At 35.7% G+C, this 27,346-nt stretch overlaps 1 protein-coding gene across 1 annotated transcript in view; it reads right to left on the bottom strand.

Moving 5' to 3' along the window:
- Positions 1 to 24,009, bottom strand: part of LOC309632155 (platelet glycoprotein 4) — a 200,930-nt gene extending 176,921 nt beyond the window's left edge. Inside the window, exon 1 of the mRNA XM_082399391.1 lies at positions 23,836 to 24,009. The gene's annotated coding sequence lies outside the window, so the exon portion shown is untranslated. The remainder of the gene's footprint in view (positions 1 to 23,835) is intronic.
- Between the last annotated feature and the right edge of the window lie 3,337 nt (positions 24,010 to 27,346).

Here is a 27,346-nt window from a genome sequence, read left to right as displayed (position 1 = left end):
TCTTGGCCAATCCATAGATCTATCCAGCCAAATATAACAGAAGAAACTAGAATGGTGCTGCTGACTTTGAGGTTTAGGCATGAGAAAATTAAGAAGATTATCTGAGCTTATGAAAAATATCTAGGTGATAATATCTAATTCCCTCCCTTAATTAGATGAATGATTATTGTTTATTAGATTGAATTTTATAAATTTTTTTAAAGTTTGGTACAATGTATTATAAAAGGTAGATGAGATGGAAGACTAAAAGATTAGTCTTAGTCTTTTAGTTTTCCATCTCATCTAGGAAAGTAATGGATGATATCAAAGAACAGTGGGAAAAAATGCAATTGAATTTGGATAAATGAGGATTACACAGAAGAAAGCTAGGAAGAAATACTAACTTCTAAGATTTGTGTCTTTCTCCTGAACATTTCAACACAGGTTGAAGCCAAGTGTATACCACATGCAGGCTGAAACTACACTCAAAGTAGAGCAAGAAAAGAATGGGATAAAAACTTTGCATAAGGACTACTGCCTAGGTAGGTATATTACTGGAACTGTCATATCTATTAATTTTATAATTAACTTGTGCTCAAAGACTTTTGGTGGGATATCTTTCCTAAGGACCTATAGCTCATAAGTGGCAGTTTTAAAAATTCAAACCAGGTCTGTCTGGCTTTACAATCAATTTCTTCTCTATCAAATCTTGCTCTGCCCTCCTTCTAATTCATATATTTATTCATCTATTGACTTATTTATATATCACATTTCTAAGTGAATGTAAAGTATTAATTTGTTATATTCAGTTTTTAATTATTTTTATTTATCAACTAACATTTCTAAACCTTTTCAGACCTGTGACCCATTTTCATAGTTATATCTATAGCCTGTCATGTTAAAAAATTTTATTCATTTTTAATGATATGAAGAGTCAGATTTCTAATTATATTAGGAAATTATTAAGGATTGTGTATTCTTTAATATAGCCATAATAGAAAACTAAATTTGATTTTTTCTACTAAAAAAGGAAATTTTCCCTCCAAATAAGTAATAAGAAGCTTAATTTGTTAATGCATAAACTAAAGTTTTAATGTATTGTGTTTCAGTACCAAATATATAGTGAAAGGCGACCTGAAATTTAACAATTTTTTGTCATCAAATATGGACAAAAATGTTTCCTTTATCATACTATTTTTTTATTTCTATTATTTAATTTCTTAATTAGGGGATAAGAAAGAAGGTTAGAGGCTGCTTTATGAAAACACTACTACATCAATAACACTATTTGGATGTGACTTGCTTTTGTACCTAACAAGTAAAAGATTAAATATATGTGACACATATATTTTCTTTGGTTACTGATCTTGAATTTCCAGACACAACTCTTTCTTCTTTACTGAAATGTGAATTGCCTGAATGCACTTTTCAAACCTGATAAAGATGGTGTTGGTGCAAATTTGCAGATATACAAACTTCCTTACTTCTACTTTCACCTCTGGTTTTCAATACCCTTAGGTCTCTCAATGTCTTTAATCAATGATTTATAAAATAGTTTTTAAAATAAGAATAATGGCAGTTTAAAACTGAATAGAGTTTAAAGCTCTTCCTTTCAACTGGTATTGTTCAGTTTTGATAAACTGAGTGGGTATTCATTTGACAGTGTTTGAGACCGCAAACTGTTTTTTTTTCCTTCTTTTAAACAGTTATATTTCAAATTGATTTTAAAATTGAAATTGAAATGGACACATTTACCATCTTTACCATTGTTAATCCATGAATATTTTAAATCAGTGGTTGGAAAAACTGCTTTACAGTAATAGATAGGTAGCTAGTTTTACAATCATAAGATATGCATAACTAATTTGCTTTGAGACCTCAGAGAGAGATAAGGAAATGCAGAGATAGCAGGTTATTATGTTAAGCTTTGAAAAATGAGTAGGATTTGAACATGTGGAAGAGGCAAAAAAAGGGCTTCTAGGTAGGGCACACAATGTTAAGAAAAATTCTGAGGTCCTTAAAGGTGTGGGGTGTGTGCAGAAAATAGATGGGCAATCAATTTGCCTGAAGTTCTGCCAACTCAAGAAGTAGAAGATAATTTTTAAATGGGGAAAAAAAGGAAAAGAAAGTCTGTATGTTTGCTGATCACAGAAGCAGTTCAATGTTTGGCCAAAGTATCCATTCAGGGACTGTGGAGATATCAAAGATTTATGAAAGAAGTTGGTAGAATTTAATCTCTGCATTATCTTGGCTCATATGTTCCCTTTGCTTTCCTTTTTTTTTTTTGCTTTGCTATTTTTAACTCCCATTATTCTCCTTGAAAATTATAAGTATCTCAGGACAGTAATAAAGAACATTAGAATGATATTCAAGATGCCTGTACTACCTTTTGCCCTGATATTGCTGTTATTATTATCCTAAATTTTGCGATCCATTACTCTCCATGATATTCTATTTGCTTAATCACATATTGGCATTCAAGTACCAAATTTCTGTTTTTTACCTTAGAACTCTAAGCATATAAATTGAATATTCTTTGCCACACCATTTTCTGAGTATCACCTACATACATGTAAAGAGTATTTTTATTGTAGTAAATAGTTTATAACAACTTACTACTAGAGGGAGATAAGGGATAGCCAGGTGAAGTCTATGTACCTTATTACTGAGTTCAGGTCATATCACTGGTCCTGTCCATGATTCAGCTGGAGACTCAACAAATAGCCAGAAATCAGTCATAACTATAAGTGTATAAGAAAGAGAAACAGTTTTGCCATAAAGCCTAAAGACCTAATAATAATACTATATAAGAGGATTTTTTATATTTTTGTATGAGGTAAAGGTCAAGTAACTGTTTAATAATTACATAACATATCACAATAGTCTCTTTTATTAGATGATAATGAAAGCCTGTATGTTTGCTGATCATACTTGTTTATTATCGAATTTTGGCACTCCAGTAATACATTCCTGAAAGATATGAGCTAAATTCAGTTTTAACTTTTGCCTCTTCATTTGTAGATAAGATACCTTTCAGGGTATATGACACCAATAACAGCTTTCTGTTCTTTATTTCATGTATCTCTGATGAGGTTTTTATTTTGCTTTTTTTCTAGAAGTTATTTGCTTTATGTTTTTTTTTGCCTTTTCATGTACAAATAGATAGAGTGACTAACTTATACACAGTACTCAAAGGACAGTGTTGTCTACAATTGCTGATGGTGGCTAAAATGGCATAATGAAGCAGTGATCATTCTGCCTGAACGGAGGCCATGTCAAATTATATTTGAAAGTGCACAGATATAAATGGGAAACTTTATGGAATGACTGTAGATCTACTACATGTCTGTTAGTCCAAAGAGACAAAATATAAAGGCCAAAGCATAGATGACTAACTAGGTCATCGTTTGAGCAAAGGTCAAAGGTCTGAAAACTAAATGGATCCACTGTAGCCATGGAACCGTGGAACCATTTTTTTGTGATCCTATCAGTTGTGTTAATGTATCCTTCCCATGATGGCTCATTCTGCTGTGCATTGGATGTGAATCACTAGTATGTTTTTTAACCCTGGATCCCTGCAACTTTTCCTTGGGCGACTTTTTGTTCTGAGATACATCATGACTCTGAAACTTGAGAATATTTTTTCTTTAATGTTCCCCCAAATAATATTTCAACAGCTAGCACAGAGAGTGGCAATACACTCAGTGGGGACCTACCATGCATTTTTCAGTGACTGAAGACACTAGAAATTATTGAATATAAACTTTATGTGATATGCCTGATGTAACTGCCACAAACCTTCCAGCAGGCAGATGTTAAGAAATTGTTGAACGTGCAATAATGTAATTTCTTTCCTTTTACTTCCAGTTTAAATGGTCTGATTTGTGTGTGGGGTGGAGGTGGGGGGGCAGTTAGGGGGTCTGAGGCCTTCATTGAGAACATAGGTTATTATTCCTGATGGAAAAAAAGCCCAGAAGAAAGCAAAGAGAATTTTGCTAAATCACTGCATCTAATCACTAGCATAGATTTCCATTCAGAAAATGGGAGAAATTAGTCTGCATCATTGGCATCTGAACTCTGCTGCTCAGCTCAGACAGCCTGTGAAACTCAGACCTGTTTGCTCCTTTCCAATCTGTGTTCATGACATTGCTCATTTCCAGTCTGTTTGCTCATTTCCAATCTGTGTTCATGACATTCTCTCATCCAGCTCTGAATACTTCTCTGATTTTAACTTTAAGCTTCATCACTGGATGTGGTGTTCATAGGTGCTTTGCCTGGAATATTGATCTCAGCTTTATCTTATGGTCTTTGCTTAGGCTCATGCCATTGGCAAATAGGGTTTGCCAGATTTCTGAGTGGGATATTTTCAGTGAGGTTCTTGAACCTTGGAAAAATCAGTCTTCTTTCTCGACACTCGGATGGTGCTTCAAATGACCAGCTTGTGTACAGTTTGGGGGTTAAAAATAAAGTCTAGATAGGTCTCCTGAATTCATTTATCATCTATTATTAAAATGCATTTCAAAAGAGATATTTGAGTATTTAAAGGCATTTTAAGAATCTGTTTATATACTGTGTATATGTCTATGAAGTTACTTGATAGCAAAATAAATCCAATCAGTTTCCTTTGAGTTGTGAATTGGCATGTATGCAAAACAAACAAAATTTAATGACTGTTTTTTCCTAGTGACGTGATTCCTTATCACAATTTCAATGAGACTTTAAGTTAGCCTTCATCCATAAAATATAGCATCTACTTTAAAAAAAAAAAAAAAAAAGATACTGTCTTGTCATTTTTTTTTCTTTTGGAAATATCCTGTTTCTAACTCTAACAGGTTCTTAAGAAATAATGTAGTTTTTTAGGCAAAAACATTATGTAACCACTTGCAATGAGATTAGATAAAATTCAGCACTCAACCATTCAACACATTTGAAAATCAAATGACAACCTGGTTGCGATTCATTTACATCTTCTGTAGAAGACTTTTGAAAAGCTGGGAAAAAAAACCTGGAATATATATTTTTAAATGCTATGTTTCTTTTATTGTCAAAGGAAACAAAAGTGCTTTTCATTAATGGGATCCCTTGAAAATTAAACAGTTCTGAATCAGGAGATCTGGGAGTGCTTATAATGGGAGTATGATTCTCCAACTTTGAGATGTGTGAGCATAGGCTACTTACCTTCTCTAAATGTTAATTTTAGCAATTGTAAAATGTGGAGAAAGATAATAACTTACAGGACCTGAGGAACTTGGTTTTGTAGTAGCCAGTATAATACTGAATGCCTTTTGATGGTGCATATATTCTATTTGATCACATGGAACAAAAGTTACATCAAAAGAAGCATAGTGAACAACATTGTCAGTATTTTGTTTTTCCCACTAAATGATATATAATATAAAATGTAATGATACAATGAGAATATTAAGCCATGGAAATAGTCATATTTTAAAAGAAAATTATTAAAAGTTTATCTGAATATTAAAGTAACCTAAGAAAGCAGATTGGAATGTTTCCCCGTAAGGTTTTTTTTTTTTCCTTCTACATTAAGATCACAGTTAAACAAGTTGTGAGAATGTTTTTTTCTTAGCTTCATCTGGTATATCCATACACTGTGCTCGTTTCCTTTTTTTTCCCTTCCTTTTCCACCACATTTTTCTCTTAGAGCTTCCTTCCTTGTCCCTGAGACACTATTCCAAGCTTCCAGCTCAAGGACTCTACACTGTAATGTCTCTAAAACAACCTCGTGGAAGATGTATATTATAAGAAAAACAAGGGAAGCAACTAAGAAGCCCTACCCTGATCTAGAGGAAACATCTGGTCCCTAACGTTAGTGATATGTTAAAAAAGAAATGCAGACCTGTATAATTTTAAATGTAAGTTAACAACAATGACCACAACATAGAAGTTGGTGAATTTAGCAGTTAAGATTCCAAGGCCTGTTGACCAAGATTTAAATGACACCACTCCATCAAGGAAACTTAGAAACGATTAGAGACTGATAGTCTTTCACATAAAGACTTGATTGCACACAAACTTCTTAAAGCAGAAAATCCTTGCGGTTTTTGATAGACAGAGGTAGCACAGTTAGGCCTGTGAGTCTTTCTCTAAACTTCTCTCTTCCTGTAAAGTTAAACATCAATTTCATACTCATCTGGTTCCCATACACAATATCTGAAAATCACTTCTATTATGGTTTTCTTTGTCTTTTAACTTTCTCTTGAACTTTTCAAAAGTGGAAATAAAGGTATAATGACCTTGTATGACCATCCCCCAGCTTCAATGTTTATCAACATTTCACCATTTGGACAGCAAATAATTTTGGGTCTTCAGTCCTAAAGGCCTTGACGAAAACAAAGGGAAACATGGAGGACTCATACAAAATAAATGGTTATGTAAATACTGGGAGTTGGAAGCTAAGTCAGAGATTAGATTAAAGTCACAAAGACCAAGGTCTGGAGTCACCAGGAAAAAACAGTTATGAACTGTAATGTTGGTTTTGTATGCATGCCAATCCACAAGCCAGAAGACACTGTAGATCTATTTCACAATAGTATGCTATAGTGTTAAGAAATCTGTAGGATCAGAGAGATGATATAAATCACTGAACCTAAAAATGGCAACTCTACTTTTCTTGATGATACCTCAAATGAGAATTCTAGTCCACTGCCTTAATGTCACCTAGGGGTTTGTCACATTGTAATACAAATTCCCTTGGAGGTTTGGTTCAGTTTTTTTTGCCAGCGTTAGTGAGTTTACCCTTGTTTAGCACAGAGCCTGTCACCCTGAAAGCTTTCCATGAAAATTTACTGCACAAATTAGTTCAATGAGCCATGTAAGAAAATGTGTTCCTGGGTACCAGAATAGGCAATTGAGAGATTAATGTGCTACCAAGGTGACAAGAGCCATTAAAGGGAAGGCTGGTCATACTCTGAGGACAAAAGTCACCCACTTTACATTTTTGAGCCATGTCAGCACTGGCTCTATGAGTGAACTAGCTGAGCTCACCCAATGACATTAGCAAACCTTCCCACACTCCAATGAGCATTATAGAAGCGCTAAGAACAAAAGGTGTATGTGACCAGTGACTCTCCATCTTCCTTTTTTCCTACCTAAACCCAGCCTCCCTTCCCCATCTTTGAAAATCTTTCCAGACCATACAACTAAATCAGATTTCTAGATCCCCTTCCTCCTTTTCCCATGCTGAGGATTTCATTCCCAACTTCACAGGAAGAAACTAGAGAAAATCAGTAACTTGCACAGTAATCTAATGTGTAAGGAGCTTGCAAATATCCTGAGGAGAGTCTCAACACTTGTGTCACTTGTCTTGAATCACTGATCAACAATTAGATATCCTGTAGAAACTATAAGAAGAAGCATTTAGATATGGTACATAAAAATTAGAAAAGATATTATATCCCTACATTACGTGAGATATCTCAGTGTATGCCTTTGAATGATTTCATGGAGTCAATGAAGATTATTGCCATCATCTAACTTTCCATTCATCATTCTATGAGTTCACAAACTTTCTTTTGCAGTTCTTTGAATAACTACCTTACAAACAGCATGACACATATGCTTTTCTATCGTGGTTTCCCTCAGAAAGGACAGTTAGGTTATCTGTTCTGGCAGCTTAAAATTTTTTTTTTAATGTATTTATACAACTGCAATGTAAGAGAATGATCAAGATGTATTATCAAAGCAACTTCTTTTTTCTTTCACCAAGAACCTAGGTCCTAGATAAACCTTCACATTATTTAGTTTATCAGTAGGCTTGATGTTTTTCTGTATTTCTTATGAGATGTAAGAGTTTCCTTTTCAAGAAAATTTTTCACATTTAGTCAGGTAATAGAAACTTCTAGTAATTTTGCATCATGGCTTAAAAAATATGTTTTTAAAAGACACAAATGAAATATGTTCAGGGAATATTACTAATGTCTTCATTTGTTTGTTGCTGCCCCCAGCCATGTTATAAAACACAAATAAAGAATAAGTTGCTTATGGCAATAATAAAGCCAAAAGGAATTCTGTATAAACACCAGCTGGTTTTCCTTGGGGAAGAATTACATTTGGCTGAACATTTCGCTTCCCATGAGACTGGACAAAATACTGTCAGGAAGCAGAGAAACTTTATGAGCCCCTCTATTCAAAGAGATTTTTTCTTCTGATGAACTCCTGGAGAATTTACTGTCAGTGACACTCATTTGAAAATTAATGAATGCTGTTTTGTGTTATTAATTATCATTATCCACTAAATTAGAAGCCTCTGGAAGGAAGTGATTGTGGCTTCATAGTCGTCACTGTGTCTAGAACATAGTGGATGCTCAATAATATTTTTGAATACATGGATTCATCAATACTTTAAGGGAATAATCAATTATCAATCAATACTTTGAATCCTGATCCTCTGTTCTATCAGAATCCTGTACAGTGGGTCTCCTTCATGTATAAGGATTTCCTATTGCACAATCAAGCAATTTTAAAGTTTAGCTTTAAGATCAAGCTAAACGATCTCTCCCCTTGGATCTCAGAATTCTCTCCAATGTCAAGCCATTCTTAGTGACTTCTTATGTTTGCACTTTTCAGAGTAAGGCTGAATTTTAAGAAAAACTCTTCTGATGACTTGTGACCATAAAATCCAGACTGGCTGCCACATATACGTAAAGCAATTTATTCATGGTGAATGCATATTAATAGTGCAAACTCAAGTCACACATATGGCAGGGGAGGAAACTTAAATGCCTTCCTCAAGGTTCCACAGCTATGAGTGGACAACTCCATCACAAACTCCTGGTCTCTACACTACGCTGAGTTTATGTATCAAGGTATAACTTAGGACTGATGTTCCTTCAATGTGCGGTTTATAACTACTCTTTTACCACTCCTACCCCTGCTGCTACACCCCACCTTTAAGTTACTTAGCAGTCACAGAACTAACTCATTAACCATCTCATTTAAGCCTCATGAAGTCTCCTTTGAAAAGAACACTATAGTGCAGGTAATCTATGAGATGAGGAAACTATCCTATATATTAGCCAGACATTGCTCATTACCATTGCTATTAGAAGAGCTACTCATTAGGTGTCAAAATCTAGTTTGATAATAACATCCTTCCTTATTCTGGTAGTCAGTTCTTATTGTCTTTACCCTTACAACTACAGTTCTGGAACAGGAAATGAATTTTTAATGGATCACCCATGAATCTATGTTTTCCAAACACTGTCACTTGGGTGATTTCCCAATACTCAGCTGCCCCAACCCATCTTCTTTTAAAACCAAGGACCACTTTTCCTCAGCTATGAGCAAGAGCTATGAATCCTGGGCCCTTGAAGGTTAGATTGTGGGTTACATGGATTCTACATTTGGCCTTGGACTTATCACTATATAAATTTGAAATTGAGATGTGTGAAGGGCCTGAAATCAGAATCAAGGGTGTTTTTTGTTTTTTTGTCTTGTTTTGTTTTGTTTGTTTTACTATGCTCTATAGATATTTGCTATGATAATATCTAGGAATAGTGGTCAAAATGAACCATAATAACAGATATTTAGAACATCAGAAAATATTCCAATCAGAAAAAAAAAATGAATCCAATGGACGCAAAGCCTAAATGAATGAGAACTAAGTTGTCATGATAAATTTAGTTAAGTAAGACTATTGTATTTCTATCATTTCTTTCAAATCCTAATTAGTAACACTGGATTTCTTAATTTTTTGGTACTTTACAGTAATTGATCTTCATTAAGTGCTACTCTTAAGCAATAAGAAATAGGCTTTTCATTGGAAGAAAATATACAAAACCTTTAGAGTGGTCACCTTTAGTTAGTGGAACAAATAATAGATATATATGTTTTTCATTTTTAAGTATTTCCCTAATTACATTAAAAAATAAAAAATATGAAAAGACAGTATGAATGCTATGGTTTAAATATTTTTCCAAGGAAATGTCACTTTATGCTACCTGTCAGAATTACACTTATATTCTTAGTTTATGTAAGAGTCTAAGAAATAAAAATATAAATGTTTATTTACTTGTAGTAGAATAAGAAATAGAACCAACAGTGCCTCATAAACAATATTCTATGGTTTTTTTATAACTACTTTATGAGTATTAATTCAGTGTAAAATTAGTATTCATTCAGTTTGGGGAAGTTGATCATGCAAGTGAAGATTCCTTAAGGACTTTTACAAGAAATAGCATGTCAAATCACTTCATAGCCTGTGTACCCTTTTTTATATCTTGTACCTTCTTCTCCAAAATCATCTACCTCCTCCAAGATATATACAGCATTGGGGAAAAAAAAAATCAGTTTTAAGTCCAAGAACTTTGATTGAAAGAGCTGGGAGAATGACTTAAGAACAATTGTCTTCCACCTGGGAGATCTTGTAAATAAAAAGGGAATACATTTCCTCCCCAGAGAAATCAAGCTGTAAATAAACAGAATGAGCTCAGATCCTAAATTATCTGACATCCAGACATCTCTTACACACCTGCTCCCAGAACGTTTCTTTCTGTAATGTTAAAACTATTTAGAAAATCTCGGGTACAGGTAAGTGGTGACATTAAGGTTTCTGAGAGCAAAGTTTGAACAAGATGATTTGAAAAAATATCATCTTAAGGCTCTTTTACAGGAACACGTAGAGATGTTAGTGTCTTCACCAGGCATCCCTTACCACAATCATTTTCTAATCTTTACTGTATATAAAACTACAGTGTATTGGTTATCCATTTTTTGCCAACTATGCAAGAGCATTAGAAAACAATCATTTGAGGGTAAGCAGAAAACGATAGTGCCTAAAATGGGGAAAATGCGCTATGAAGTGAAGTCCGTTTCCTTTCAGATTTTGAAAACAAATGACATTTCAGAGATTGCATTAAAATACATTCTAAAACTTTTCTTATTTCTCCTATAATCCCTTGGAACAAAATCTGTAACAAATTTCAGAGAAAAATGAAGTACAAGCAGTATTAGTGAGTGATCCCGGCCTCTACCATAGCTTTGCGTGTCCCAGCTATACTAGGGAGATCACAAGCTCTGGGCCACAAAAGGAAATGTCTATTTCTTGGCTTTGATCATCGATCAAGTGGTCTAATAACTCTTCTCACAGTTAGATTCTGGATTTTATTTCCACCTTTCTCTATCAGTAAGCTCTCTGACAGCATGGCTGCGGAAGGAGCCGACAGCCTCTCCTGCTTCTAGTGCATTGTGGTAGCAGTTCTCTGGTTTTCTCCTTTCCCCTTTCACTCTGTCTTACTTCTTTGGCTCGCCCTGCTCACTTTGTCCCATGTCACAGTATCTGATTACATGATCCAGGCACTTATGCAATGTGCTGGCACACCTCCTGAAGCCCTGGCACCTTGGCCAACATGCTTATGGCAGAGATTATCATGGGAACCTCTGACTGGGTCTACTTAAAATATGATGAAACATATTCAATATCAAGGCCAAGGGGCAAAAGGTGCTTGGGAAATAGGGGAAAACGGAGAAAAATGGAGAACATTACTGCAATAAGCGAAGTGAAAAAGAAATCGTACATTTATTCTAGAAACACTTATTTAGTACATTCTACATTCCAGGCATGGAAGATGCAATATATATATTCCAGGCCCTTAAGAAGTTCAAAGTCTGGTAAGGAAGACAGGCATAGTATATACTGTGGCTCCCTGGTTCTTGAATAATTGAGTCCATAATTTTGTCTTCATAAATCCTTTTAGGGATTAGATTTTTTAACCACAAAAATCGCTTTGAATGAACTAAAATCCCCAAACTTGTTTTCTTCTAATTGGGCCTTGGGCAGCTGCTATTGATATCCCCTGATACATTATTGTACCTAATATAAGAATACTGATTATCTATTTGCACCAGACACGAAGGTGCTTACATAGGCCACTTCATCTAGAAAACTTGATATTATCCGCTGAATGCCATTCAAAGCCTAAATGAGTGTTTCTTGTGGCCTCTTGTGGTGGGGGTCAGTGTTAGACGCACACATGGGACAGCAAGCCTAAAGACTGCTATTTACCAGTCTGATCTCCCTTCCTCTTTGACATGTCCCATCTAGGAACTTATAGCTTCATTGGCATCCAAATGTTTTTATTTTTTAAAATTTTTATTTATTTATTTTACTTATTTATTTTTGGCTGCACTGGGTCTTCGTTGCTGCGCACGGGCTTCCTCTAGTTGCCGCGAGCGGGGGCTACTCTTCGTTGCGGTGCAGGGCTTCTGATTGCAGTGGCTTCTCTTGTTGCGGAGCACGGGCTCTAGGCGCATAGGCTTCAGTTGTCATGGCACGAGGGCTCAGTGGTTGTGGCTCGCGGGCTCTAGAGTGCAGGATCAGTTCCTGTGGTGCAGGGGCTTAGTTGCTCTGCGTCATGTGGGATCTTCCCGGACCAGGGCTTGAACCCGTGTTCCCTTCCTTGGCAGGCAGATTCTTAACCACTGCACCACCAGTGAAGCCCTCCAAATGGTTTATACTCTCTATTTTAACTCCGAATTATGTCATCAGTACTGAGTGTATCTAGAGTATTCTTATTCTTGGGCTTTTTTTTCTTTTTTATGATAAAAATTTTAAAAATGGGGATTGGTGCCTTCATCAGCATTACTGTGGCAATTGGGAAATATGTAAGTATCTAGACTTGACCATTAACCAACATCTCTAGAATTGTTCTGATCCAACCAACCACACTATTCTGTCCATATTCTAACCTCGTTTGACTTGGTTCCTCAACTCCAAATTCTTTTCTTAAGAGGACTAGCCTTATTCTTCAGAGTCAGACACACACAAATACCTTGGCCTTGTAAATCACCTTGGCTGATTTTCTGATATTTGCCCTCTGGCACCAAGCACAGTGGTGTGAAAGACACTCTTAAAACTCTCTGCACTCTCCCTTCAGACCTGAGAAGCTGGGTCCTTGCGTGATCAGCCTTCCCACTAGGTCAGGAAACAAGATATTCTCTTTTCCTGCCCTTCTCAAAGAGGAAACAACCCCAAGAGCAACTGCAAGGAGTTTTTGCAAGCATACGCAACTCTTTGTGGGAAAGAAGAACATTTCAGGGTGAATCACACCCACCCAAGACAACAACACTCAGCTGTTATTGATGGAATAAAGTCATAATACTGTTTTGAGCAACTGACATTTTCCAGTAAGCTAGAGTGAGACCACTCTACTCCTAAACAATTATGCTCCATAAATTCTCATTCTTCTCTCACCCTTGAAAGTCTGATCCTCAAATGTGTGAGATAAAGAGACCAAACTAAATCTAGGAAAACATCAGCAGGAGATCTTGATACAGGTATGGTGGAAGAAAAGTGATGATTAGGAAGATGACACTATATTGGTGGAGATAAGATTCAATGCTATAATTGCCAGTAATCAATATAAACTTTATATAACTGCCTTTAGGTCAGATGTGCTTATGTTTAGGACAAACACGAGTGAGAATAAGTGGGGTCCTAGAACCCTTCTAAGACTGAAACCCTGGGTAGGATGGAGCTGGTGGTGGGAGAAGGAAGATTAAGAAAAGTGAGCTCCTGAAAGGGGTTGTCAAACATTATCCTGGCACCCAAGCTCACCTTCCTAGTTCTTGAGATGTCGACAGGCACTGTTTTGTGTACATGTCACACTATGGGGTAACATCTCCATACAGGATGACATGTACATGTTTAGCTTTCTGGTGGTGGTAGAGATGGTGACCGTGATAATGGTATGTGGTCACACAGGAATGGGAAACAAGTGTTCTTTGAGAGGACACAAAGGTTTACTAGTGGTACAAAGTGACTAGATAAATTATTGAGTTACGTATATGTGACTGACCTCCATTTTTTTCCTTCCCTTATTTCTAAGCATATTGCTGTGCAATTTGAATGTTCTTACCAGAAAGATTTTTGTAGAGCAGAAAATAGAACTCACTTGAAGTTAACTCCATGTAACAGCTTTTTAAGTGTTCAAACACATTTGAAGAGATTATGCTTGATATCATGGAGAAGAAGTGATTTTGGTAGAGGGTGGATGGGCAGGAATCTAAAAGGCAAAAAAAAAAAGAGGACTTTTCTCCATTTTCATTACCATACCCCAGGGGGAGTGGTAGGATTTCAATGGCTGTAAGCTGAGCCTGGGGAAGCATCTCCTAGCATCTCCAGGACTCCCACTTTCCATAAAGTTTTTTTGTACCCAAAACATAACACAGAAACAACAGAGTCCCAGAAACCCAGGGTACCATGAAGACTTGGTCATTGGACATTTTAGTAATAATCAGTGAGAACAAAGTACATGAACAGCCTCTGAGGGTTTCATGCAGATTAACCTTCTAGAATTTATCCATGACCTTGACAGGAAGAAAGAGAATCTCCAAAGTAAACAGAGACTGAATTCCCCCAGTTGATTGGGTTCTCAGAACCTAATTTGAGTTTATAAGAAGAAGGCATAGGTATATGACATATTTCTCATTCTTCAGCTTGTGGCTCTTAAAGCCATATCCACTACAAACCATACCTACAAATATTGAAGGTGACTTCCCCGAGCCCTATTTCTGATAACTCCTACCGTGTGGTTTGGTGATAAGAATTCACTAAGTGAACTTGCCAGGGAGTGACAGAACATTCACCAGTCACTCATAAACTTAAATACTTCTGCTTTCTTACCCCTTTGAACTCAGTTCCTTTCCTTAGAGAAATAAAGGCTTCCGTTCACATTAGTCATTGGCCCTGGCTCTTGATGATGGGGTCCCAGCTCCTCAACTTCATGTTTCTAAGAAAAACTCCTCTTCTTTACCCTTTCCTGAATTTTACTATTTTCTTCCGTCTCCACCTTGTTCTGTCCTTTATACAATTTTTGACAGCCTAATCTAATCTGCTGCCAGGATTTTCATTTACATATCTTGATTTATACCTACAGAGAACACTGTAACTCTAATCTACAATTTCTCCAGTCTTTTCTAGTGTTTTGCTCTTGTCTCGGTCTGATCTCCTTGATACTGACCTACAGCATATACTGTCTTCTTTTCTAAACTTGGAAACTACAACTAAACACCAACTCTTCCTAACATCCTCATACTGCCTATTCCTCAGTGTGACATGAGGATGTTTTCAACTTAATAGGTGACTCTATAAAACCAAAACACTTTAAAGATATAAAAATAAAGGTGACATTTGTTTTTATTGATTTTCTCCCTTTTTTCTTGTTTTGTTTGTTTGTTTGTTTTATTTGTTTTAAAGCAAAATGCATGCCTCTAATCATGTGTAGCCAATCACATCTATTTCTGCCTACTAATAAGCTCCTGGTAGAGATCAAATTGATTTAAATCACCAATGTTTTGTTATTTCTAAAAAAATTTAAATGACATTAAAACGTTAGTGGGGCTTCCCTGGTGGTGCAGTGGTTGAGAATCTGCCTGCCAATGCAGGGAACACGGGTTCAAGCCCTGGTCTGGGAAGATCCCACATGCCGTGGAGCAACTGGGCCCATGAGCCACAATTACTGAGCCTGTGCGTCTGGAGCCTGTGCTCCGCAAGAAGAGAGGCTGCGATAGTGAGAGGCCCACGCACCGCGATGAAGAATGGCCCCTGCTTGCCACAACTAGAGAAAGCCCTCGCACAGAAACGAAGACCCAATACAGCCATAAATAAATAAAATAAAAAATTTTTAAAAAAAAGACCAACTTGACCTAGTTTAAAAAAAAAACAAAACTTTAGTGAACAGAAAATTAATGAATTGTAAAGGAATTCCTTTATGGCCCCTATTAACCATATTCATTGTCCCACCTTTGCAGTTTGCTTCTACATTAAGTGAAATTTGAAGGACATAAAGTAGTTCAAGAGAAAGACCTAAAAATGACTAGAAGACTAGTGGTATAAAGAGAATCAAAAAAAAAAAAAAAAAGTTGGAATAAAGAACTAATATGAATATAGTACAAAAGACCATATAGTTAAGTGGAAGCCATCAATGAACATATGATTTGTTAATCTAAAAAACAAATAGATTTGTTTTACCTTTAAACATTGGTAAGCAACACTATGAAGCACTGAACATGGTTTTTAAAAATTTTTAGGTTTTTTTTTTTTCATTTCAAAGAAAATCATCTGCCTTAATAAATCATCACAATCCAATAGGCAAATAAACTCAAAGGTCAGCAAGAAAGGACGTTCTACTAGTTAACTATTGCCTGCGCACCAAAACAGTGTTCTTGAAACAGTTATTCAGAACTAAACCCATCTTCCAGTAATACTAAAGTGTGACTGTATGTTTAGTGATGACTCATCTACTCTTTTATGGAAAGCCAGTATTATTGATATGACATAAAACATATGGTATGACAAGAACAACAGCATTTTAGAGATCATGTACACCATTCTTTTCAGCTTACAAACAAAGCAAATGGAATACCCTAGGATTCAGTGACTTGCATAAATACATATTGTTATTTAATAGAGTTGGAGGTGTCCTCATTTCTAATATAGTGTCCAATTGCTATGTAGGACACTGATAGATTCAAGGAGCCTATGTGGAATAGATAGAAAACCACAAACACTAGCAAGGTGACCATCATAAATAAAATTTGAATGCATTTAAAAGTTTTTTAATTTACTGTCATTTTTTAAATTATTCAAAGAGCTCATCAGCCTAGAAATGTCTTGAAGCCAATAACTTATTATAATTTTTAGACTTTCATAAAAATGTCATAGGGCATAGCTTCCAAATAAGATTTGCCATTGAGTTCAGAAAATATTATTCTTTCTTTTTCTTACTTTTTTTTTTTAACACCGTTATTTTTGCCAAGCACTCTAGTCAGCACTGGGGATAAAATGGCAAGGCAGACATGTTTCCTGCTCTGTAATTGCTTGAAGACTAGTGTGGATTTGAAGCAATTAAACAAGCAATTAGAATCAATGTAAAAACATTTTTGTTTTAATTGAAATATAGTTAACTTACAGTATAATATTAGTTTCAGGTGTATAACATAGAGATTCTATATTTTTATAGATTATACCCCATATAAATTAGTATAAAATGTTAGCTATACTCCCTGGGCTGTACATTACATGCTTATATTTTATTTATTTTATACCTAGTAGTTTGTAACTCTTAATCCTCTTCACCTATCTTACCCCTCCCCTGCCTCCCCACTGGTAACCACTAGTTTGTTCTCTGTATCTGTGAGTCTGTTTTGTTTTATTATATTCGTTTTTTGTTTTATGTTTTAGATTCCACATATATGTTAAAAAGTATTCAGTATTTGTCTTTTTCTGTCTGACTTATTTCACTGAACATAATATCCCCCAGGTCCATCCATGTTGTTGCAAATGGCAAAATTTCATTCTTTTTATGGCTGAGTAATATTCCATTGTGTATATATACCACATCTTCTTTATCCACTCATCTGTTAATGGACACTTAGGTAGCTTCTATATCTTGGCTATTATAAATAATTCCACTATGAACACTAGAGTGCATATATCTTTTTCAATTAGTGTTTTCATTTTCTTCAAATATAACCCAGGAGTGGAATTGCTGGATCATATGGTAGTTCTATTTTTAATTTTTTGAGGAACCTCCAAACTGATTTTGATAGTGGCTGTACCAATTTACATTCCCATCAGCAAAGTACTAGAGTTCCCTTTTCTCCACATCCTTGCCAACACTTGCTATTTCTTGTCTTTTTGACAACAGCTATTCTGACAGGCATGAGGTAATATCTCATTGTGGTTTCAATTTGCATTACCCTGATGATTAGTGATATTGAGCATCTTTTCATGTGCCTGTTGACCATCTGTATGTCGTCTTTGGAAAAAAGCCTATTCGTGTCCTCTATCCAATTTTTAATTGAGTTGTTTTTTTTTCTTTTTTGATATTGAACTGTATGAGCTCTTTATATATTTTGGATATTAACCCCTTATTAGACATATCACTTGCAAATCTTTCCTCTCATTCAGTAGGTTGCCTTTTTGTTTGGTTGATAGTTCCCTTCTCTGTGCAAAGCTTTTACATTTAATTAGTTCCCATTTGTTTATTTTTTTGTTATTTTGATACAAAGAAATATTGCTAAGACCTCTGTCAAGGAGAATACTGCCTATGTTTTCTTCTAGGAGTTTTATGGTTTCTGGTCTTACATTTAGGTCTTTTATCCATTTTAAGTTGATTTTTTAATATGGTATGAGAAAATGTTCTAACTTTGTTTTTTCACGTGTAGCTGTCCAGTTTTCCCATCACCACTTATTGAAGAGACTGTCTTTTCCCCATTGTAAATTCTTGCCTTGTTTCTTGTAGATTAAGTGACCATAAGTGCATGGGTTTATTTTTGGACTCTCTATTCTGTTCATTGATCTACATGTCTGTTTTTGTGCCAGTACCATGCTGTTTTGATTACTATGACTTTGTAGTATAGTCTGATGCCAGGGAGTGTGATACCTCCAGCTTTGTTCATTTTTCTCAGGATTGCTTTGGCTATTCAAGGTCTTTTTTGGTTCCATACAAATTTTAGGATTATTTGTTCTAGTTCTGTGAAAAATGTCATGGGTATTTTGACAGGGATTGCATCAAATCTGTTTTGGGTAGTATGGATTTTATCAATATTAATTCTTCCAATCCATGAACATGGGATATCTTTCCATTTATTTGCTCAATTTCCTTCAACAATCTTCAGTTTTCTTTATCAATGTCTTATAGTTTTCAGAGTATAGGTCTTTCATCTCCTCTTTTCATCTCCTAAATTTATTCTTAGACATTTTATTTTTTTTATGTGGTTGTAAATAAGATTGTTTTCTTTATCTTTATGATAGTTTGTTTTTAGTGTGTAGAAATGCAACAGATTTCTGTATATTAATCTTATATTCTGCAACTTTACTGAATTTGTTTATTCTAATAGTTTTTTCAGGGGGAGTCTTCAGGGTTTTCTATGCAGTATCATGTCATCTGCAAATAGTGGCAATTATATTTCTTCCTTTCCAATTTGGATGCCTTTTATTTCTCTATCTTGTCATATTGCTGTGGCTAGGACTTCCAATTCTATGTTAAATAGAAATTATGATAGTGTGCATCCTTGCCTTGTTCCTGATCTCATGATGTGAGATCCTTTTTATGTTTGTTGAACTTGGTTTGCTAATATTTTGTTGACGATTTTTGTATCTATGTTCATCAGTGATATTACCCTGTAACTTTTTTTTTTTGTAATGTCTTTGTCAGGTTTTGGTATCATTTAATGCTGACCTGGTAAAGTGAGTTTTTAAGTGTTCCCTACTCCTCAATTGTTTGGAATAGTTTTAGAAGGATAATTATTAGCTCTTCTTTATATGTTTGGTAGAATTCCCCTGTGAAACCATCTAGCCCTGGACTCCCAACAAAAAGTTGGGAGATTTTTGATTACTGATTCCATTTCAATACTAGTAATTAGTCTTCAGATGATCTATTTCTTCTTCACTCAGTCTTGGAAGACCGTATGTTTCTAGGAATTTATCCATTTCTTTCAGGTTGTCTAATTTGTTGGCATATAACTGTTAGTGGTATAGTCTTATGACTGTTTATATTTCTGTGATATTGTTTGTAACTTCTCTTTTTTTTAAATTAGTTTTGCTAGAGGTTTATCAATTTTGTTTATCTTTTCAGAAAACCAGCTCTTAGTTTCATTAATTTTTTTCCTTTTTTTTTTTTTTTTGGTCTCTTTTATTTATTTCTGCTCTGATCTTCCTTTTACTGACTTTGGGGTTTGTTCGTTCTTATTTTTCTAATTCCTTTACAAGGAAAAGTAGGTTGAGATTTTTCTTATTTTTTGAGGTAGGCTGGTATCTCTCTTAGAACTGCTTTTTCTGCATCCCATAGATTTTGGGAGTTTGTGTTTTTATTTTCATTTGTCTCAAGGTATTTTCTCATTTGCTCTTTGATTTCTTCATTGACCCATTCGTATTTTAATAGCAAATATTTAGGCTTCACATGTTTGTGTTTTCGCCAATTTTCTTCCTGTAATTGATTTCTAGTTTCATACTGTTGTGGTCAAAATAGATGCCTGATATAATTTCAGTCTTCTTAAATTTACTGAAACTTGTTTTGTGGCCTAGCATGAGATCTATCCGGGAGAACGTTCAATATGCACTTGAAAAGAATGTACATTCTGCTGATTCTGGATGGAATGTCCTGTAGAAATATTTTAAGTTCATCTGGTTTAACATATCATTAAGTTCACATTTTCCTTATTGATTTTCTGTCCAAATGATCTATCTATTGATGGTAGTGGGTTTTAAAGCCACCTATTACTATTGTATTACTGTCAATTTCTCACTTTATGTCTGTTAATATTTACTTTATATTTAAGTGCTCTTATATCAGGTGCATATGTGTTTATGAATGTTATATCCTCTACATGGAGTGACCCCCTTTATTATTAAATAATGCCCTTCTTTGTCTTTTATTATAGACTTTGGTTTAAATTCTACTTTTTTGATATGAGTATTGCTACAGCCACTTTCTTTTAGTTTTCACTTCCATGGAATATCTTTTTCCATCCTCTCTCTTTCAGTCTTTGTCTTTAGCTCCTAAGTGAGTCTCTTGTGAGCAGCATATAGACCAGTCTTGTTTTCTTATCCAGTCAGCCACACTATGTCTTTTGATTGGGGCATTTAGTCCATTGACATTTAAAGTGATTATTGATAGTTAGGTACTTACTGCCATTTTGTTACTTGTTTTGTAGGTGTTTTTGTAGTTCTTCTCTGTTCTTTTTTTTCCTTCTTCTTTTAGTCTCATTTAGTCTCTCATTATGGTTTGATGATTTTCTTTAGTGTTATGTTTGGGTTCCTTTCTTTTTGATTTTTGTGTATGCCTTGTAGGTTTTGGATTTGTAGTACCATGAAGTTCATATATGCTTACCTATAATTGTACCTATGTGTTTTAAACTGATAGTCATGTAAGTTCAAACACATTCTAAAAGATCTACATTTTTCACTCACCTGTCCCCCACGTTTTGTGTGTTTGATGCCATATTTTACATCTTCATGTCTGTCCCTGAACTGTTTATTGTAGTTATAGTTGACTTTATAATTTTTGTCTTTTATCCTCCATACTAGCTTATTTAAGTGATTGATCCACTGCCTTTACTATATATTTGCTATATATTGTACATTACTAAATATCTTCTCACCTCCTACTAGACTCCATTTGATTCTTTCTTTACAGTCTTGTTTACAGAAGAGTGATTCTGCTAGTTCAGGTTATTCTCAGTGAGAGTTGCTTGGTATTTAGTTGTAGTTTTGATACGTTCATAGGAGGATGTGAGCTCAGAGTCTTCCTAGTCTACCATCTTGACTCTGCCCCCACTCAAAATAAAAATATTGTAAGTCCCTATTATTTTTCAGGCACTAACCTGAAAAAGCTGCTAGAAAAAGCTGTACATCAGCAAAGGAGGCAGGCAAAACCTCTCCTCTACCCTTCCATGGAAAGAAAGAGGAGGAAGAGAAAGAAAAAGAGAGAGAGAGAGATGGAGAGACAGAGGGATGGAGATAAAGAGAAGTAAAATATAAATAAATATATATTCATGAATAATTCATGTGATACCACAAAATAATAAGCTATGAAGAAAATAAGTTAGGGCAAAGGGAACAGAGTGCCTGGGTCTGAACAACAAGCATGGCTCTTTTTGAACTCCTCTCTGAGGTGATGCATTGGAGCAAAGAAGTAAATGGGAAGTAGATCAGCCATAGAAAGATCTGGGAGACCATTCTAAGCAGAGGATACCACAAGTGCAATGGCCAAAAGATGGAAAGGGTTTGACAGTTAGAGAAGCACTAGAGCCAGTATTGTGGAAATGGAGTAAAGGAGTGGGAGAGAGATTAAAAGAAGATGAGATGGGAGGAAGTCACGTCAGATTAAGAAAGGTTTATAGGTCATGGTATGAGTTTTGATTTGATTCTATGTGTGTTGGGAAACCCTTTCAAAATAGTGGAACGTAGGGGAAAGAATGGAAGCAAGGGAACCAGTTAGGAGAATGGGACAGGAGGTTAGAGTTATAGGGGTGACCCAAGAGAGGGTGGTATTGGTGTAGTTGTTAAGAAAAGACTAGATAAATATGTATTAGAAGTAAAGCATACTTGCTAATGAATTGATTAGATGTTGAATATGGAGGAACAGGAAAAATCATGATGAATCCTGGATGTTTGCCTTTCAAGGGCTAACAAACTCAGCATTGGAGAACAAGTAAGCATTCCTGAAGACCATAATAGTCTGCCAGATTTATTTGGTCAACTTATGCATATGTTTCCCAAATACACAACTAAGTATTACCCAACTACATTATCTAAAATGGGCATTACTGAGCCTAAATTTCAATAAGAATTAAGATAAAATGTTTATAAGTTCTTTCCTTTTAATTGCTAACCTTGAAAGAAGGTGATCATTAATGAAGGGTGGCAGAATGTTCTATGATAGCTATCAAATTTCATTGCTCATGTGCAATCATGAACATAGTGGGGATACAAACAGAAAGGCAGTATGTGTAGATTATGTTTTATTGAAACAGATTAAGCCAGCATAAGATAAAATCAATATAAGGATAAAATGTTCAAGTTGGAAGGAACTTAGAAATCATCTTATTCATCCACTTTATTTTCCATATGGGAAATTAAGTATCAGAAATATTAGGTAACTCAAAGTAATTTTGCCCAAATTTCTCTGTCTTCCCTATTTACATGAAAGTATGTATCATTTAGCCTTCTTCTATCTCCCTCTGATTTCTTAATACATATGATTTTTAAACTCAAGAAGCTGTCTAATCTTACAATATGACAAACTAAGCTCATGTTGGTTACCTCCTTTCCTCCAAAACTCCACTCAAATAATAGTAAACACATAATAAATGTATAAACTAATAAAATGAATGCGAGGAGAACTTTGAGTACAGGAGATTCCAACACATTTCTGGAAAAAGCTAAAGGGATAAAAAAAAAATCACTGAAAGGTGAAATAAAAACAAGGAAGTAATGCCCTAAAATACAAACAGAAATGGTTGCAGAGGAGCAGCCAGACAAACTGGTTTTTGTGAGTTAGATCTTTATCTCATCAATAGAAAATATTTAAGAATGATGATTCAAAAAACAGGGATATAACTAAAGTATTTAGAAATTTGGACGTATTAAGAAAAGATGGGATGGCAAGGAATGTGGGCAGCCTCTAGGAGCTAAGAGTGGTTCTGGCTGATAGCAAGAAAGGAAATAGGACTACCAGCTTACCATAGCAAGAAGGTGAATTTTGTCTGCTCCAAGAATGAATTGGCTTTTCCCCAGATCTCACACGCAAGAACTCAGCTTGGCTTATACCTTGATTTTAGCCTTGTGATACTCTGAGGAAAGAACCTAGACAGGCCGTGCTGGATTTCTGACCTAAAGAACTGAATTGGTTCAAGACGGCAGAGTAGAAGGACGTGCTGTCACTCCCTCTTGGGAGAGTACTGGAATTACAATTAACTGTTGAACAATCATCAACATGAAGACCCTGGAACTCACCAAAAAAGATACCCCACATCCAAAGACAAAGGAGAAGCCACAAAGAGATGGTAGGAGGGGTGAAATCACAATAAAATCAAATCCCATAATTGCTGGGTGGGTGACTCACAGACTGGAGAACACTTATACCACAGAAGTCCACACACTGGAGTGAAGGTTCTGAGCCCCACGTCAGGCTTCGCAAGCTGGGAGTCCGGCAACAGGAGGAGGAGTTCTTAGAGAATCAGACTTTGAAGGCTAGCGGGATTTGATTGCAGGACTTCCACAGGACTGGGGGAAACAGAGTCTCCACTCTTAGAGGGCACACACAAAGTTGTGTGTGCACTGGGACCCAGGGGAAGGAGCAGTGACCACATAGGAGACTGAACCAGACCTACCTGCTAGTGTTGGAGGGTCTCCTGCAGAGCAGGGTGTGGCTGTGTCTCACCGTGAGGACAAGGACACCGGAAGCAGTTCTGGGAAGTACGCCTTGTACTGAGCCCTCCCAGAATCTGCCATTAATGCCAAAAAAGAGCCCTGGTAGGCTCCAGTGTTGGGTAGCCTCAGGCCAAACAACGAAGAGGGAGAGAACCCAGCCCCACCCATCAGCAGACAAGCAGATTAAAGTTTTAGTGAGCTCTGCCCAACTGAGCAACACCCAGCTCTACCCACCACCAGTCCCTCCCATCAGGAAACTTGCACAAGCCTCTTAGATAGCCTCATCCACCAGAGGGCAGACAGCGGAAGCAAGAAGAACTACAACCCTTCAGTTTGTGGAACAAAAACCACATTCACAGAAAGATAGACAAGATTAAAAGGCAGAGGGCTATGTAGCAGATGAAGGAACAAAATAAAACCCCAGAAAAACAACTAAATGAAGTGGAGATAGGCAACCTTCCAGAAAAAGAATTCAGAATAATGATAGTGAAGATGATCCAGGACCTTGTAAAAAGAATGGAGGCAAAGATCGAGAAGATGCAAGAAATGTTTAACAAAGACCTAGAAGAATTAAAGAACAAACAAACAGAGATAAACAATACAATAACTGAAATGAAAACTACACTAGAAGGAATCAATAGCAGAATAACTGAGGCAGAAGAACGGATAAGTGACCTGGAAGACAGAATGGTGGAATTCACTGCTGTGGAGCAGACTAAAGAAAAAAGAATGAAAAGAAATGAAGACAGCCTAAGAGACCTCTTGGACAACATTAAACTCAAAAACATGCATATTATAGGGGTCCCAGAAGGAGAAGAGAGAGAGAAAGGACCCAAGAAAATATTTGAAGAGGTTATAGTCGAAAATTTCCCTAACATGGGAAAGGAAATAGCCACCCAAGTCCAGGAAGCACAGAGAGTCCCATACAGGATAAACCCAAGGAGAAACATGCCGAGAAACATAGTAATCAAATTGACAAAAATTATAGACAAAAATTATTGAAAGCAGCAAGGGAAAAATGACAAATAACATACAAGGGAACTCCCATAAGGTTAATAGCTGATTTCTCAGCAGAAGCTCTACAAGCCAGAAAGGAGTGACACGATATATTTAAAGTGATGAAAGGGAAGAACCTACAACCAAGAATACTCTACCTGGCAAGGATCTCATTCATATTCGATGGAGAAACCAAAAGCTTTACAGACAAGCAAAAGCTAAGAGAATTCAGCATCACCAAACCAGCTCTACAACAAATGCTAAAGGAATACTCTAAGTGGGAAACACGAGAAGAAAAGGATCAACAAAAACAAACCCAGATCAATTAGGAAAATGGTAATATGAACACACATATCGATAATTACCATAAACGTGAATGGATGAAATGCTCCAAAGAAAAGACAGAAGCTTACTGAATGGATACAAAAACAAGACCCATATATATGCTGTCTACAAGAGACCCACTTCAGACCTAGGGACACATACAGACTGAAAGTAAGGGGATGGAAAAAAGATATTCCATGCAAATGGAAATCAAAAGAAAGCTGGAGTAGCAATATTCATATCAGAAAAAATAGACTTTAAAATAAAAAATATTATAAGAGACAAGGAAGAACACGACATAATGATCAAGGGATCAATACAAGAAGACATAACAATTATAAATATATATGCATCCAACATAGAAGCACCTCAATACATAAAGAAACTGCTAAGAGCTATAAATGAGGAAATCGACAGTAACACAGTAATAGTGGGGGACTTTAACACCTCACTTACACCAATGGACAGATCATCCAAACAGAAAATTAATAAGGAAACACAAGCTTTAAATGACACAATAGACCAGATAGATTTAATTGATATTTATAGGACATTCCATCCAAAAACATCAGATTACACTTTCTTCTCAAGTGCGCAAGGAACATTCTCCAGGATAGATCACATCTTGGGTCACAAATCAAGCCTCGGTAAATTTAAGAAAACTGAAATCATACCAAGCATATTTTCTGACCACAACGCTTGAGATTAGAAATCAATTACAGGGAAAAAAACGTAAAAAACACAAACACATGGAGGCTAAAAACTACGTTACTAAATAACCAAGAGATCACTGAAGAAATCAGAGAGGAAATCTAAAAATACCTAGAGAAAAATGACAATGAAAACATGACGATCCCAAACCTATGGAATGCAGCAAAAGCAGTTCTAGGAGTGAAGTTTATAGCAATATGACCCTACCACAAGAAACAAGAAAAATCTCAAATAAACAATTTCACATTACACCTAAAGGAACTAGAGAAACAAGAACAAACAAAACCCAAAGTTAGAAGAAGGAAAGAAATCATAAAGATCAGAGCAGAAATAAATGAAATAGAAACAAAGAAAACAATAGCAAACATCAATAAAACTAAAAGTTGGTTCTTTGAGAAGATAAACAAAATTGATAAACCATTAGCCAGAATCATCAAGAAAAAGAGGGAGAGGACTCAAATCCATAAAATTAGAAATGAAAAAGGAGAAGTTACAACACACACCGCAGAAATACAAAGCATCCTAAGAGACTACAACAAGCGACTCTATGACAATAAAATGGACAACCTGGAAGAAATGGACAAATTCTTAGAAAAGTACAACCTTCCAAGACTGAACCAGGAAGAAATAGAAAATATGAACAGACCAATCACAACTAATGAAATTGAAACTGTGATTAAAAATCTTCCAACAAACAAAAGTCCAGGACCAGGTGGCTTCACAGGTGAATTCTATCCAACATTAGAGAAGAGCTAACACCCATCCTTCTCAAACTCTTCCCCAAAAATGCAGGGGAAGGAAGACTCCCAAACTCATTCTATGAGGCCACCATCACCCTGATACCAAAACCAGACAAAGATACTACAAAAAAAGAAAATTACAGACCAATATCACTGATGAATATAGATGCAAATATCCTCAACAAAATACTAGCAAACGGAATCCAATAACACATTAAAAGGATCATACACCATGATCAAGTGGGATTTATCCCAGGAATGCCAGGATTCTTCAATATATGCAAATCAATCAACGTGATACACCATATTAACAAACTGAAGAATAAAAACCATATGATCATCTCAATAGATGCAGAAAAAGCTTTTGACAAAATTCAACACCCATTTATGACAAAAACTCTGAGAAAGTGGGCATAGAGGGAACTTACCTCAACATAATAAAGGCCATATATGACAAAACCCACAGCAAACATTCTCAATGGTGAAAAACTGAAAGTATTTCCTCTAAGATCAGGAACAAGACAAGGATGTCCGCTCTCACCACTATTATTCAACATAGTTTTGGAAGTCCTAGCCGTTGCAATCAGAGTAGAAAAAGAAATAAAAGGAATCCAAATTGGAAGAGAATAAGTAAAACTGTCACTGTTTGCAGATGACATGATACTATACATAGATAATGCTAAAGAGGTCACCAGAAAAC

The sequence above is a fragment of the Balaenoptera borealis genome (assembly GCF_965194805.1).
Source record: "Balaenoptera borealis genome assembly, chromosome: 7".
Taxonomy (NCBI): Eukaryota; Metazoa; Chordata; class Mammalia; order Artiodactyla; family Balaenopteridae; genus Balaenoptera; species Balaenoptera borealis.
The sequence above is the reverse complement of the archived record's forward strand: the minus strand, read 5'-3'. Positions and strand labels throughout refer to the sequence as shown.